This window comes from Lingula anatina, chromosome 3, assembly GCF_051362555.1.
Source record: "Lingula anatina isolate TDL-2025a chromosome 3, LinAna3.0, whole genome shotgun sequence".
NCBI lineage: Eukaryota > Metazoa > Brachiopoda > Lingulata > Lingulida > Lingulidae > Lingula > Lingula anatina.
The window spans coordinates 13,883,142-13,896,238 of NC_141769.1; the positions used below are offsets into that span (position 1 = coordinate 13,883,142).

Below are 13,097 nucleotides of genomic sequence, written 5' to 3' on the forward strand. Positions count from 1 at the left end.
CAAAGGTTAAAATGTTACAGACCAATGCAGTGAATGAACAGGTTTAGATTAAGAAAAAAGGAACCTATGAAAACTTTTTGATAGATGAAATATTACATATTCAATACAAATCTAAAACCGTGCCTGTCCTTCACAGAAAAAGTCGGCACTTCAAAATATCACAGTCGTGCATTCTTTTTTTGTTCACCGACATTTAAGCTCAGCAGATACTTCATATAACAGGCCTCTACGCCTCTTGTAAACTTCTCAATAACTGACAGAGTGACAGGCGGCTGTCAATTTATTCTCCTCTCCAGTCCACCTCTGTGAAATGCCCAGTCAATTAAAAAGACAAGTGTGCTTTGAAGGTTTGGTCTAATGTGACCCATATTACAGTAAGAGCTTACCCTGCCTGTCACCGCTGTCATCTAACACTGTAGTTTTGACATCCGCACATGATAGAGGGCTATTAGAAGACTGATTGTTAAGGTGGAAATGAAAAAAAAAGGTTAGGTGGGGATGGTGGTTGGGGTTTTCAGAGATGACCTTTCTTTATATAGTGAAGTTCAGATCTCGTAAGGTGTATGAGAAAAAAGACATTACACAATTTTAGTAAAATGTATATGTTATAAGTTATTGATTTCCTTTTAAAGAAAACAAATTCAGGCCAAGATTTAACAAATGTCTGAATGTTAAAATGTTAAAAAATCTGAATAAATTTATGAAGCAATGCTTTTTAATAAAAGAGCTAGTTTGGTGATGCGAATGACTGAACATGTTTTTCTAGCTGGTGAAATTGATACTAAAGTTAAAAAACATTCTTTGCTATGCCCTTTTTTAATATGCATGTAACAGTATTTTTTAAACAAAATCTAACAAAAAAATATAGCACTTATTTTTTCAAGCTTTGTTAAGAGAAAGTTTTTATCTCTAAGCAGGGAAGTAATAGATAAGATCAGTTCCAGGTGCAGTCATGCACCAGCTAATATTGGCCAACACAGTTTTATATACACAAGAATGACCCCTGTTTTATTTGAATTTGATCTGGAGTATCAACTTCTATAATATACGCTGGAAGATCACAACAAGCCTTTGTCAAACAGATCTACCTTAATTGGTAATTATACCCATTTATTGAATCGTAATGGAACAAAAGATATAGCAAGCACCATAGGGACATTGTCATTGTTTGAAAAACTTTCTACAAAGACAAATTTCTGGTGGACTTGAACTGAAAATATCGATCACTTAAAAGGTTCTTGAGGTTCCATTTAATGTATGGAGCAGGTACTTAACAAGAGGGGCCCCTTGTGGATACCCCGGTTTGACCTGGCGCACAAGCTCAGTAATAATACTCACTGTATGAGAGTTTTATCCTCCTCTGGCACCTGTTTAATACAAATATTTATTTACAGGATGATTTGAAATGTATCTCCCCTGGTTCTGTTATGCTCTGATAACCCTCAACTCAGTCTTTTTTTTTCACACTGATGAAAATTAAGAATGAGAAAAGTGCATGCAATAAAATAGCATTATCCCTCATGTTGATTTTTTTTTTTTTTTTTTTTTTTTTTTTTTTTTTTTTTTTTTTTTTTTTTACTGAAGGACTTACCTCTGAAGCAGCAAAGTTAGGGGCATTGTTTTGATATGAAACTGTAGTGATAATTTATTGACAATATTTGGCAAAAAAAGGGGGGAAAAGGCAGCATTAATTGTGAATGAGACAATTTTTGCTTTTTCAATCATTGTGAGACATCTTTTAACTAAATTTCTCCCTGGTTTCTTTTTGATGTGAGTTGAAAATAATTTATTTGAAATTCAGCTACATTCTAGTAGATAATGAACTGTTGATCATTTATCAAATTTGTACTGAATTGATAACAATCTAAACATAATTCTCAAATTTTTTCATATTTATGTGAAGTATGATTTCATTTCAATCGTAAATTCTTTTGCAGGGAAAAACATCAAGTCATTTCAGTTTTTAGCCTTTTCTATTTTATATCAAATTTCATAAATTAAATCAGTCTCCATTAGACTCGAGGAATGATCTCAGCTCAGAATCTGATAGAACTTTAACATCACTGCACCTTAAATGGTGACTTCTGAAAAAAACTATATGGTTGCAATATATGTATGCAAAAGAAACGGTGCCCTTTCCTTTGTTTCCCCATGTAGCAGAATCTTGCTGTCCCACTTAGCAAAGCTGGAGGCATATTTAGGCCAGTGTGTGATTTATAGGTCTAGGGTAAAGCCCCATACTGCTGGCCAGGGCCCCTTGTCAGTGCTATGGTGCAGTCATGGGTGAAAGGAAGGGAAAATCCATGTGGTAACTCTCATGTTAAATTCATCAAATTGCTTTTACTATAATAGATATAATACATGAGTACTCCTGTTGCTGCCACGTAACTGCTTTTGTATTAGGTAGGATGCAGTTGGGGATTGTTAAAAAATAAATAAATATTTATTTATTTATTTAAATAGTTGATAATATATTGGTTATTAAACTAAAAAGATGCTTTGTTTGTTTTATTTTCTTTATTTTGGAGCAGGATTAATTTTTGCAAACCAGCAGTATGACATGTTGCATGTGTTTAAGAAATTGCCAACCCCTTTTCTGGTTCAAACCACATCTAAAAAATTAACAAACAACACAGCAGAGATAAGAAATTTCCTCTCATTTCTCTGCATTTTGTCTTATATCTAATCTAGTAAAAATCACTGTCGTCATGCAAAGATTTCATGCAAGCTTTCCCAATGTTGTTGCTGGTTGAGGTTTGTCAATAATGTGCAACCACACTTATTGACAGAACTATTCATTTACAGCACTACTATGAGATGTTTTTCTTCAGCTATTTATCAGTGTATATCATTATGTTCACGAATAGTCAATAAATCATGACACAAGCTTATTTAACTGAAATTTAATTGTTAATACCTTTAACAAAAAGCACTGGCTGATTTTAAAATTTTTTTGGTTCCACTGAATAGATTTTATACATGAAAAAGAGGATTTAAGGTGTAACATAAAATTATCACTGATGTAGATGTCAGATAGAAAGATAGATATTTACTTATTTTGATTTGAAAAAATTAGCGCTTAAAAAACAAGCAGTGCCACTAAAAAAATTTGTCCTTGTTCTTTTATGTTAAATATCTAAATCTTTTAGGGTTATGGGCAGCCTATTAAATCCCACCAGTTATTCGATAAATATACACATTAAGAAGAGAGAAAATCCCTGCGAGCTTTGGCTAGTTTATGCAACGGGTCAGTGATTTCATTGTTACCAACAAAGGCGAGGGGCATGTAGAGCCGCCATCTTTGTGTTTAAGACGCCTTCTCGGGGTGCATAATGTAGCATGACAGACTTAGAAGTCCTTATCACTAAGTGGGCTTTTTAGTGGAAGGTTTAGATTTGGGGGTCTATTTTGTGTATTTAGCCTGTTTTAGTGTTAATGTAGGCATTGGTCCACTCTTCACAGTGGACTAAAGGGGCCATGTGAGACAGAAGATGGATAAACAAACATTGCCTATCATTTTTATCCTCTTTTTCTCAGTAGTCTGTTGTACATATTCTATATTTTCAGATAAATGGATAAACCTTTATTGTAAACATGAGTGGAATCTACTTTTTATTTCTTTTTTTTTTTTTTTTTTTCATTTATTATTATTTTTTAATTGTTATCTGAGCTAAAAAGAGATGTGTCCAAAAGAACTGACAAGCATTTTAAAAGAAAATAAAAGAACATGTGGAAGGTCGAAATTGGAGCAAGTTTTTGAAAAGGACTAGACATAATCACATTTCACCTTTGAGAAAAAAGGTGTTTACTTCCGAAATGTGTACACATTTTTGAAAAGAACTATCAAATATATCATCTCAGTAGCTTCCTGTCATAGTAGGAAACCTCTGTGTGTATAAAAAGAGTTCAAATTGCAGCCAAGATTTTTGAGTTGAGGATGATTTTGTTATTTGTATAACTCAAGAAAATGGCAAAAAATGTTGAAATGGCAAAAAAAAAGCTGATTGTATTGATTTAAAGTTTAATTTCCCTTACATGTAGGAATAAACTTGTATGGACACTTGATCCACTTCAGCAGTTTCAAAACCAAATTCTGGACTTAAGCAAGCAGAGAAAAAATTCATTTGCAATAATTGCTGAATTTGATAATATTGAATTTGTTGTCAGGAGGAGTTTTTTTGGGCAATTTGTTGTTTAATTTGACTTTAACTTGTATCGTTTGTGTGCAGCATAAAGGATGTTAAAGTTATCCTAAGAAGGACGTCTGAGGACAGGTTCAAAAACATTTCAGCCTTTAAGTTTTAAGAAGTGTGAAGATAAGGTTGTTCTTTGCTTAGTATTGCCATACCCCAGCTGTTTGTAGAGAAGTAACAAGTTAAACACTATTAAATACACATTAGGGCATCTGGGCGGCCTGGCTTGGTGGAGTCTGCTTCTAGTATATGGTTCATAATGGGAACAGCTTTTCACACATTCCCTAACCTCGGAGGTGGTGGGAGTATTTATTGCTCCATGTAAATGTTGAAGTCATTAGTTACTTACTGTGTTAAAATGTGCTTATTTGAGATTACTGGGGAAAAAAACTGCACAACTTCAGGGGATTTCTTCTGGGAGCATACATATACCAAATGGTAATTTTATCCACACTACTTGAAAATGAAGGCGGATCTTTCCTTGGGAAAGCCTAGATTTTAATGATGTTCAAATTTATTTTATACTAAAAGATACCAAAGATTAAGTTGTTCAATTTGAGGATAAAAAGTATAGTGTAGACAGAGCTAGTTCATCCCATTCAAAAACCTGTCTCAGTCTCTTTTTCTTGTCTTGTCTGTCGCCATTTAAGAGTTCATTGGGTTCCTGTTACCCATTCTCTTCACATACAACCATTGTGTGTAGCCCCTGTTTCCTCCACCCATTACATAATGCAACAGAACCTTAGATTGAATGTTTTGGGTTGGTCAGAAGGCCTGACCATCATATATATATATACACTAATGGTGGCTAGAGAAATTTCTTTGTACCTCCACAGCCTAATGGTCTCATTAAACCTTCCCCCATCTCCATAACTGCTCTTTAATCGCAGAGCACCCTGTGACAGCATTATGAGTTCTAATGACATTTTCGTGTTTAAACGTTAAACTGTTAAAGAGAAGAACACATCAAAGCAGTGCTTTTTAATGAAGGTTGGGACATTTTTTGTGCATTTAGCGCTCTTGTTTTTGTGCACTTTTTGAGATTCTTCTTAGATCAAGGGATAAATGTTTGATGTTCTGTGTCTGTTAATAAGCCCACACACACAAGCATACGTATAGATCAGTAGACCACTAAATGAGCATCTACTAAAAAATAATAATAATAATAATAAGGAATTAAATTGCTCTCTTCACCAGGACATCATTATAACATCAGTTTTCTTTTGATTTTCAAAAATGCTTGCTTATTTACAGTTCATGTCCAGTGCCATAACAAAAAGAGAAAACTGAATGAAAGATGGCTTTGCTCTATTTCACTGGAAAATTTTATAACTTCATGCAGCGTTAGTCACATATTATTAGAGATGTCGTTTTTCCTTTGTGAAAAATCTGCCTGTATGTAATGACATTAGAATGGCTCCTTATTACTCACAATACATGTAACTGCTATAAGTGGATGGCATGGTCTTTTTTCCAGGCTTTGTGGTTTTTGTGTTTGAATGATTTATTCCACCCATGTTAAACATCCAGTATTTCTATGGCACACATGCATTTATTAATTTTCCATAACATAACGTATAATCAGTTCATGTAGGAAATTAACCCTATTGGTAACAATAGCATTTACACTGATATGAATTGCAATTTACTTAATATCAAATATAGATACAAGTTTGCTTTTAAACAATATGTGTGAGTTTTGAGGATTATCTGGCCTGGTTTTTTACTGACTATGGAAGGAAGCACTTGATTAGCTCCAAACTTGAAAAGAAATGACCTTTCACATTATTTGAGTTGACAAGAGCAAAGCTTTAAACAAGGAAGAAAAACAAGGGCAGTCTGGTAGACTTCCCTGTCTCTCAGTCTGGAGTTGCCACCTCAGATATAAAATACATTTTGAAAACCAGTTTTTTATGAAGCAACACAAAGCGGCAGACAACCAAACTTTAAAAAATCTATATCTTTGGAGTTTTCCACCTAGTGATGTTAAATGTTAACATAATCTAGGTTTTAAGAGAGAAAGGAAGGTAAAAATGTAAACCTTTCTTTGTTATCTAGAACAAAACATCTAGGAAGGATTAAGTGAAGTCATGCTCAGTACAGGAGTGACTTGCACCGACAAAAATTAGACTGACTGTGACATGATGAAAAAAGGCCTTGGGGTTTCTATTATGCAACAAAGATTCCTATCGTAGAGAATCGTTCAATGCAGTTAATATTTCTAGTATACCTTAGTCAATTTGTGAACATGCACCAACATAGGTTTTAGTAAAAGTCATGCCTTTGTTCAGAACTGTACTGGCTTGAAGCAAATAGTATATCAGTGGAGATTGGGTTGAGATAATTATTATGAACTGAAGTCAAATTGAAAGGGTTAGTAAGTCACCCTAGCCCACAGGGCATTGGGCAGTAGTTTTCCAAACTGAATTGTAAGAATTACAGTTTAGCTGGCATGATTAGGTGGAAAATTGTAGTGCGTACAGAAATTTCTTAGGGACCAACTTGACACCTCCCCTCTTCCTCTAATCAGTAGAGAGCATGGGTGGTAAAGCGTCAGGTTAAAGAATGTTTCAAGATAGTGGTCAGTTTTTAATAAGGAAAAGAAAATACTATTTCATATACTTTTACACATTTCTGAATACATTTCAATATTCCTTTAAATAAATTCAAAGCACAAGATGCAAAATAATCCCTCCAAGATGAATTTGGGGATCATCTTGGTCATGAAGCAATGTTCGACATTTGTCTCCAGTTCCCCGAGGACCCGTTATCTGACAGAATCAGCTCACACCATAAATCATGTACCGCAGCACAACGCTAAGGCTAACCCCGCTCATGTGCAGCGCAGAATATTGATTTTTTAACGCTTAGGTTTTTTAGTCACATTAGAAGGATTGTTGCCAGGGGACAAGGTAGATACTGATAGCTATGTTACTGCATTGAGCATTGACATTGACTATTCACATTGAGGGCAGCTCTGTCACGAGCAGGCCCCTGGTCAGGATTTTAATGACAAATAGCTCTTTAGTGGAGTGTTTTTATTGAAAAATGCATATATTTGGTTTGTCGGTAATGCGTAGGTCCCTGACCTGGATTTCTGTAAGATTTGCCATGGGGATTAGCCTTCTCTCCTTCTTTGTGTAAACTGTGATGAGCCGCTAGTTTGGTTAACTAGTAAAGGTATCTGTCAGGCACTGGGGCAGCAGAGGAGTGCCACACAGGCAAGACTTCCATTACAACACACGGAACCTGAAGCGCAACAGATATTGCTCAAGGGAGCTCTGCTGTCTGAGCTTTGTTTACTTTTTGATAATCCATGTAAACAAGAGGGTTAAAAGTAAAGTCTGCACTGTAAGAATTTGTATGGCCCTGTTTAAGTGAGGTCATGGGGGAAAGATGGCGAGAGGCAATTAATGTGATTTAGGGGGTCTATTTCAGAAAATTAGGAAGTTATCAGATTTTTTTCTTGTGGGCTTGATTTTATCATCTGAAAGTCAATTAATTCCTTGAAAGAGGTAAAGATAAGACATTTGATTAAGGAAGGCTCAGTAATGGCTGGATATTCTACAAAATACAGCATCAATATTATCCCATCCCTTAACCTATGTGAATGAAGAAATTTTCCAGTTTGGCAGAGGGCTTCTCTCGTAATTATTCAGATCAGACAACAATATGGTATTATGTTGTTTCCATGCCTTAGCACATTACACTGTATCCACATCCTTTGGGTTAATTTTTTTAGACTGATGAACACTGAACTCTGTTAAAGAGGTAATGCCCTGGGCTTGCTGTAGTGCAAATTTCATTGAAGCCAAAATTCAAATGTCAAGTCTTATGGTGATAAATTGGCCAAATTTTGAAAAGAGATTTTTCACTCTGTAACCCAAGTGCATTTTCCCAAGTATTTAGTGAAAATTTTCTATGCTGGCATCAGCCTAAGTATTGTATTAAGGCCTTGCTGGGTCACCAGCATACCTTTTATTACTACACATTCTACACTCTGTTTTACAAGATTAGTGTGCTGTTTTATGAATGGACCAGAAATTGCAATTAATGTACAAGGAGTCAGTGTCCCATGGAGAGAAGGAAAAGAAATAGAGGGCAGAGTGTTCTTTATGAAACAAGGCAGAATCATTTCTCAAGTAGCTTGTTAAAACGCTATCAACATATGTAAAATGAGATGTTTTCCAGCTCTCCTATGCCAGAGTTGTGCAGAGGATTTTTATTCTTTTCTGATTGGATTTGACAGTCAGAATGTAGAAGAGGAATAAGAGAATATAAATGGGTGTTGTTAGCTCCTAAGACTACTACTGTGCCAACAATAGGTGTCTTTTGGAATCTGGAAGCACTTCTGTATAGCGTTTTTAAGATTTTATCAAATATTTTCATTTTAGACAAATCAAATTGGAAATTACATAAAATAAATAAAATATTTATATAGTCTCAGTAGTCAAAGTGGATTATTTTGGTCAGTGATAACACAAACCTATGGAAAAAGCATGCCTCAGTCATTAGCTGATGTTTGACTATGATTTAATTTCCTATATGAATTAACCTTGATATATAGTACGGTCCTTATGTCTGTTCATGTGATGAGACCCATTTCCTGGCTCCACCCCCTGTAATTCTATGTTTCAAAACGAAAGGGAAATTTTCACCAGGAATTACATATCATGTACACTTATTCCCCTCTTCTGTTGGGAGATACTTATCTACTTCCTACCTGAACCATTTCCATAGTCATGGTGTGAGAATGGTAACAAAGCTCTGAAAGCTGCCTTCAGGGTTAGTAGAGCACATGACAGGAGTTGAGGAGGTTTTCATCCTCAGAACTTGGTATTTTTAGGGAGTGGATGTTTGGAGAGAAAAAGAAAGAGTTCGGGCTTTCCCCCCAGCCAAACTGGAATAATAACAGTTTGCATTTAATTAGAGGGCATATGTCATCTTATTCAGAGAAACTAGTTATATGTAGACTGTTACCAGTTTTATAGTCAGTTTGTGGTCTAAAGAAAGGCTGTGGACAAAAGGGAGAAAGTCGTTCCCAAAAGCCCAAGAGGCAGTTGACATTGAGTTCATGTTTTACAATGGAAAAAAAATGATAAGATTTTTTGGTTGCTAAATTTGCTTTTCATTGTTAGAAATTTTGCAAATTTCAGATGGGAATTGTCTGCATCCATCTAAATGGACATTTTCTGCTGGAAGTGAATTTCACCTTAGAGATTTGGTACAGAGAAATAAACTCATACATTTGTTTTGTGTGAATAATGCATGATCTACTCACTTTTCATTCAGAGAAAATTATATTATGGGGTATACCCTTTCTACAAGTCAAATGAGTTCTATTGATTTTCCCAGACGGGATTCTGACAGTGACCGATGACTGACAGCTGTCATTAACAAGGGTCATTTCCAATGATAATGAGAGCATGGGGCTCCCAAGGGTGTACTTATATGGAGATAAGACTTTTATAAAAATTGAACTTTTTCCCAATCAGATTCACCTCGCCCAGTAGGGGATTATGTTATTTCTTCTGTAATGACTGAAAAGATTATGAATAGAGAAATTAAAATTAAACTTTGTGAGACCTTAGTAATCTGGGTCAGATGCTTCTTTTTTCTTCTTGGCGTAATGTTGCCTTTGGTATAGTTTTCCACAGAGCTGTCAAATCATTAGTTTTAACAAAATCTGTGATTATGCTTCTGCATTTTTTTTTTTACTTTAGCCAAAATAAAGTGTTTAGCCTTTGGTAAAAATAGTAGTACATACTACTAAATAGTACTAGCTCTCCCAGCTTAATGTATGAATGAATGCATAAAGATGATTAAAATGACTAAGATACCCTGCAGCCAAATAGTTAAACCACTATGTTGCAATAAACCACTATGTTGCAATATGGCACCAAGCAGGCACCATTTGTACTGGGGATATGCTTGAATTTTTACACAATCAATATTTGTAGTATCTGAACTAAATTGCAAAAAGGTTAGGAAAGTTTTTATGAAACTGTGTTTCGTATTTACATTATTTGATTTGTTTTTCTGGGTGTGAAAAAAAAGTTTCTTGGATTGCAGTAAATGCACTAGGGCCATTCCGTGGTATTTTTTTATATTGAAGGACATTTTACACTTCAAATGAAAATATCTAAAAAAGTTAAAAAGGTGGAAGGCCCATTTTTATGTTTATTCCTATATATGTGAGTTACATTTAGGCAAAAATTTGGGATTTAGTTTAACAAAATTTAGTTAGCAACATTTGTTGACAGTATAAGAAAATGAGCACTAAGAAAAAGGTGCATGAACATGTATAACAGTTGTCAATCAGTGTAAAAGATCAGTCATTTCTTACTTGAATTACTGTTATCTTCCCCGCCTCTTTGTGATCTACGACCTCTGATTAACTCCTATCTTCGGGTCAATCTGTCTTTAAACCACCACCTTCCGGTGTTAGAAGAAGACCCCATTACAGAGAGGAGTGTGACACCTGACGGCGTGACGAGATCAGATTGGTGGCATTGTTATCTGTCAATTACAGAACCCATGCATATTTGTGGAAGGATGGAAAGTTGAAGTTGGTAGTTATAAACTGAACCTTGTGTTAAAATCACTGGATTCGTAGAGAAATTAAAATTCAAAAGAAAAATCATGAATTATTTATATTCAAAGCCTCTCTCCCCACCCCACCATTTCTCCCCCCTTCAGAAAGTTCTTCGCTTATTAAGCACAGTGAATAAAATACATCTTAGCTGCAAATATATTAAAACATGTACACAGTCAGTGGCCTATGAAACTGCCATTGGTGACACTAGGGTTTTTACTTGTAATATATCAGACTTAACTAGGCACTTGATCAATTAGGAACTGGACCTCTGTGCAGATTTCTTTCAATTCTTATACAAAATATTCATAATTTGTTGAATAATATGGGATCCTTATTCTGAATTTTATTTTTGCTCTGCAGAAAGGCAATTTGTTTTTGTTATATTGTCTTAAGGAGCACCACAAAACTTAGCACTGGCCATAAAACCTGTATGTTGTTTGAGCTTAAAGACAGTGTAATGTAATCTGGTCAGCATTCATGGTTCTTGTGACCACTGGACGAGAACTCTGGGGCTTATCTGACCTCTTGACCTTTTGAAATGCACCATGCTGAGAGTTTGCACAGGTGACCTTTTTTTAAATAAATTGAGGAAGAATGAAGAATTGTTTGTTGTTTTGAAGAGAAGTGCATGTATTGTGCCACAGTTGATAATGATTGTTGAGTTTTATTATAACAATAATGTTTGTGAATTGAAGTAGAACTGCCAGGAAGTGTTCATGATTTCTCTTAATGTATTGCGCATCATTACTAAAAAAGCAAAAAAGAAAGGCAGTGATATTATCTTGTGAAATTCAGTAATATGGATTTCACTTAATTTTGGATAAGCAATACTTAAACTCATGCTTGAGCCTGTTTGGAAAAAAGAATTGATAATGAACTTATGACTTAAAGTTAATCCTGGTACCAAAAGAGTTGTTTTATTTAAGAACATTATGACTGATACTGCAAAAGAATAATTCTGTAGTCATTAGCTGTGATTTCTGAAACATCAGCCACTTGGGCAGGGAATTCAACCTTTTCCGGGCCTGCAGTTATAAAATTGTCTCATCACCTGGAAAAAAGGTTATAACAGCTAATCACATTTTCTGCCAGGCCAAGAGCTTCAAGGAGAAATAAATAATTGGCAAATTAGAAGCAAAATGATTGCACACTTTGCTTATTTATGGCCAGCAGCTGGCATAGATGGAGTTTCTACAGCCTCTGGTGCAAGAGTTTGGTATGGATGATAGCGTTTACTAATAGATGGCTTTATCACTGGAGTAACAAATATTAAAAGAAACAAATGCTTCTTAAAGCTCCCCTCCCTAGTTTTGTTCTTCATGCGATATGTATCTGTTTTAATCTGGACAGTCGTAGTTTAAAGATGTAGAAAAGATTGTTTATACGAATTTTGAAGGTTTACGAGTACAATAGGCAAGAATTTTACTATTTCTTTTCACATGTATTGTGCCATATAAAATATATACATTCATCCCATTAACTGCCTTGTAATAAGTTTAATTTAAAGAGTCTGGGTTTTAAAGATGGATTTTTTCTTTTCTGAACATCCAGTTCTTGTCTGTCATCGTGCCATTTCTACTGTTTACGTAAGCTTCAGGATCTATTTTTCAGTTGAAATTGCTCAAAGTCTGATGAAAATAAACCAAGAGCTGTGAAAATAAGCTATGATTTGCAGAAATAGATGTCAGATTTGGATGTATCTTTTTCTAAAAAAAAAGCGCCATGATATGAATGCTTGCATAACTGTGCAATGCATTTTTAAAAGACAAAAAGACAAACATAACAGAAAATGCTGAAACGATGTTAAAAGTATAACATCAGATTCCAAAATAGCCCACCTCCCAGCACCCAGCCTTTTGTTGCAGTAGAGTAGAAAGAAAAAAGAATGCAAGAATGTCGCAGACCCTGAGCTAATTGGTGACCCCCACCACATAACGTCACCTCTAATTCTGCAGATCCCATCACTTGAGTCCAAGTAACAAGTAGAATTCTTGTGGTAAAACAATGGGGAGTATTTAATTGGTAAAATCACACCAGAGAAGTGGCCTGGGGTTACTCACATGTGCTTTGCTTGGCATCTGTTTTTCAGGCACCCTGTGTATAAGGAAGCAGAGACATTGTTAATGGCATTTTCAGCATTGAATCCCTTGTCTTTTTTAGAACACTACAGGCTTTGAACATTGAATGGATCTTCTTTTTGTTGTCTGGTTGCATTAATTTTGCACATTAAGAAAGAAAATTTCATATTTGAATATCGCAATATATTTTATTATTTATATGATTATATTGTTGTTAGAAATAAAGTG

General features: G+C 35.0%; 1 protein-coding gene across 8 annotated transcripts in view; it reads left to right on the top strand.

Annotated features, from left to right (window-relative positions):
* Positions 1 to 13,097, top strand: part of LOC106170036 (pre-B-cell leukemia transcription factor 1) — a 45,008-nt gene that overhangs the window by 3,520 nt on the left and 28,391 nt on the right. The window lies entirely within an intron of this gene.